This window comes from Myotis davidii, unplaced genomic scaffold (assembly GCF_000327345.1).
Source record: "Myotis davidii unplaced genomic scaffold, ASM32734v1 scaffold818, whole genome shotgun sequence".
NCBI classification, from domain to species: domain Eukaryota; kingdom Metazoa; phylum Chordata; class Mammalia; order Chiroptera; family Vespertilionidae; genus Myotis; species Myotis davidii.
This window is the reverse complement of record NW_006289814.1, coordinates 133105-136913: the sequence shown is the minus strand read 5'-3', so window position 1 is coordinate 136913 and position 3809 is coordinate 133105. Positions and strand designations below refer to the sequence as shown.

At 48.9% G+C, this 3809-nt stretch overlaps 1 protein-coding gene across 1 annotated transcript in view; it reads left to right on the top strand.

Annotated features, from left to right (window-relative positions):
- Positions 1-3809, top strand: part of PATL1 (protein associated with topoisomerase II homolog 1 (yeast)) — a 34474-nt gene that overhangs the window by 5553 nt on the left and 25112 nt on the right. The gene's annotated exons all lie outside the window — the stretch shown is intronic.

Here is a 3809-nt window from a genome sequence, read left to right as displayed (position 1 = left end):
CTTTCCCTTTATTTCTCTGTTTTTCTTTTGCTCCTGTTTATCCTTTTTACCAATGTGAATTGAAGTCCAGCATTGGTATATCTAAGTAACTATGTTTAAGGTCATTTGAAAAAGGTATATAGGGTGAAGTATCTACCCTCTTATAGTAAGGACATTCCATCTCTGACATTGCTTCAGGTGATTTTTCACAAAACCAAGTAACACCTGAAATGATGATGAGGGTATTTATGGCATAGATTTCTTTGTTTGCATGTTTAAAAAAGCAATTCACAACAGTTATTCTCACAGAATATGGCTATTTAACCAGAGTTTTTTAAAAATGTTATTAAGGCCCTGGCTAGTGTGGATCAGTGACTAGAGCATTGGCCCTCGGACTGAAAGATCCTCGGTTCGATTCCAGTCAAGGGCACGCAACTCAGTTGCAGGCTCGATCCCTGGCCCTAGTCAGGGTACATGTGGAAGGCAACCAATCAGTGTGTCTCTCTCACATCAATGTTTCTCTCTCTCTGTCTCTACCCCTCCCTTCTACTCTCTCTACATATCAATGGAAAAATATCCTCAGGTAAGGATTTACCGAGAGAAAAAAAATGTAGTTATTAAGGACAAATAGACTACTCATTTTTGGTAGGATCTGGTAAAGTTAGTAAAGATAGGTATGGAAACAGTGAATGAAAACAACATAAATTAGAACTTGATTGCATTAGAACCAACCTGTTAACAAATTAACTCCTTAAATTTAGAAAATAAATATAAAAACATTCCTTATTTGGGATTATAGACTCCTATTTTTTTTTTGGCATTGCTGGGTTAATAAAATTACAAAGAAAATTTGTCTTTAAAAACTTTCTTAGTTTACTGTTCCTTGGTAAAAATGACACAAATATTAATGTCACATGCTGGCTGGGCTAAAGTGGATTTTAAAGTACATTTAAATCTACGGCAGTGCCCAAGACTAGACAGTGGTTCTAATCATGCCAGGTTATAAATTGGAAGTCCTACTTCCCTCACTTTTTGGACCACTAGTGTTATGTGATTCTTTGTTATGTATTAAAATAGCAAATTTTAAGTGTTTATAATCTGACCCTGAAAGGTACTTACCCTACAGAAGTATTTGCTTAAGATATTAAGATAAATATAATATTTAGTACAATATTAATCATTGTATTGAGAATTTGCAAATCTAAATTTCCATCAGTAGGGGATAAGTTGAATTAGTTTTAATTTATCAATAGAATTGAATCTTACATAAATAATAGAGGCCCAGTGCACAAATTCACGCACCAGTGGGATCCCTCAGCCTGGCCTACAGGATCAGGCCAAAACCAGCTCTCTGATATCCCCCAAGGGGTCCTGGATTGTGAGAGGGCACAGGTCAGGTCAAGGGACCCCAACGGTGCAGGATCGGGACTGGGGAGGGACGCGGGAGGTTGGCCAGCTGGGGAGGGACTGTGGGAGGGCTCCAGGGCGTGTCTGGCCCATCTCAGTCCTGATCAGCTGGACCCCATCAGCAAGCTAACCTACTGGTATGAGCATCTACCCCCTGGTGGTCAGTGCAGTTCATAGCGACTGGTCAACCAGTCGACTGCCCCCTGGTGGTCAGTGTGTGTCATTGTGAGCAGTTGAGCAGCCTTAGCATATCATTAGCATATTACGCTTTGACTGGTTGAACAGACAACTGGACACTTAAGCATATTAGGCCTCTATTATATAGGACTAGAGGCCCGGTGCACGAATTATCTCTATTTGCCGGGGACGGGGTCCCTCAGCCCAGCCTGTGCCCTCTCGCAGTCTGGGACCCCTCGGGGGATGACCACCTGCTGGCTTAGGCCCACTCCCTGGGGTTGGGGGTGAATGAGGAGACTTTTGGACTTATGTGAGGATTAAATGAGATGAGGCACGGGAAAATGCTTCACAGGCATTTGGTTAAAGTGTAAAATGTTTCCACCTGGCTATAAAGCAAGTCATATTCCTGAGCTGAAGAAATTCCAAGAAGACTAGTCACTAGGGAGAGGAAGCCAGGCGTTGCTACATAACATCATTACCTGGCACCCACAGCTATCATTTCTGGGCTGGGCTAGGCTGTGGGCCTCATTTTGTGCCATGGGGTCTCAGCAGTGTTGGTTGCGACTTGGTGGGGTGTCGCTCCGGGATGGTGATGGGGCCTGTGTCCCACTTGGGGGAAGACGAGTGTTGCTTTGTGGGTGCCAGGTCCATGGTGCCGTTTATTGTTAAATGACCTATTGCTAGGGAGAGGAAGCTGGGCGTTGCTACATGTCATCATTACACGGCACCCACAGCCACCATTTCTGGGCTGGGCTGTGGGCCGTATTTTGCGCCATGGGGTCTTGGCAGCATTGGCTGCAATTTGGTGGGCTGTCTCTCTGTAGTGGCGGGACCTGTGTCCCACTTGGGGGAAGCTGAGTGTTGCTTTGTGGGCACCAGGTCCATGGTGCAGTTTCTCTGTAAATGGCCAGTGTGTGTCACAGCAGCTCCTGTATTGAGCATCTGCCCCCTGATGGTCAGTGTGCATCATAGTGACCAGTCAGACAGTTGGACACTTAGCATATTAGCCTTTTAAATATATACTAGAGGCCCATTGCACAAAGAGATTCGTGCAATAGGCCTTCCTTCCCCTGGCTGCCAGCACCAGTTTTCCTCCAGCACCCGGGACCCAGGCCTTCGCTCCGGCTGCACCAGACAAGCGAAGCCTCTTCAGCCTTCAGTCTTCGCTGCTCTGCCCCTGTGTATGCAAATTAACTGCCATCTTTGTTGGGTTGATTTGCATAGTCATCCTGATTGGCTGGTGGGCGTAGCAGAGTGACACCAATTTGCATGTTTCTCTTTTATTAGTGTAGACTAATGATCTGGTGCACGAAATTCGTGCACGGGGGTGTGTCCCTCAGCCCGGACTGCACCCTCTCCAATCTGGGATCCTCTCCAATCTGCACCCCTGTGGGATCGGGCCTAAACCGGCAGTTAGACATCCCTCTCGCAATCTGGGACCGCTGGCTCCTAACCACTCACCTGCCTGCCTGCCTGTCTGATGTTGCCCCTAACCACTCTGCATGCTGGCCTGGTCGCTCCCAACTGCCTCCCCTTCCTTCCTCCACTGGCCTGCTCGTCCCCAACTGCCCACGGGTACCCTTGCAGATAGTAGGTACTGATTAGGGAGGAGGACATGATTGTTTTCTGGGACTGTTGCTATGGAAGCTTTGCAGAGGGTTTTGCAGGACTCTGAGGGGTGGGTTCTGGCCAGCAGCCCTGTTGTGGTGGTTTTTCCTGGAGGCGCTGGTGGGGGGCAGGGAGTTAAGGGGGCACTACGGGGGTAGTGAGGCCAAAGGGGGAGTTACTGTTAAACCTTCCCGCTTGGCACCATTCTTTAAATTGTATGTGACTGTTTCGGTGGCTGTTTCGTAGCTATACCTGCTCAGGGCCAGGTTCCAATCTCCTGGAGTGGGATGGGGGCCAGGCCAGGGCGGAGCCAGGCAGGCTAGGAGGGTGGGTTTAGACACGCCCCCAGCAAGGTTCAGCGCACTTCAGCTGCTGAGATGGTGCTGTTGGGGGGTTGGGGGGGGTCTGACTCTGAGGGGCCGCTCATGCCTGCCTCCACCTGGGTCTGGAATTGTAGGGAGGAGAGGTGTGCCCAACCCCAGGAGGGGGCCCGGCAGCCGTGGGCCACAGGCCCCAGGTGCTTCAGCGCTGAGGGGTGGTTGCCGGTATGCTATTGTTGTGGGTGCCCCTGGCGGAGGAAGAGATTGGGAGTCGGAGGTGCGTGCTGCAGCTACTCCCAAGGCTGGGTCTTCTCCCCA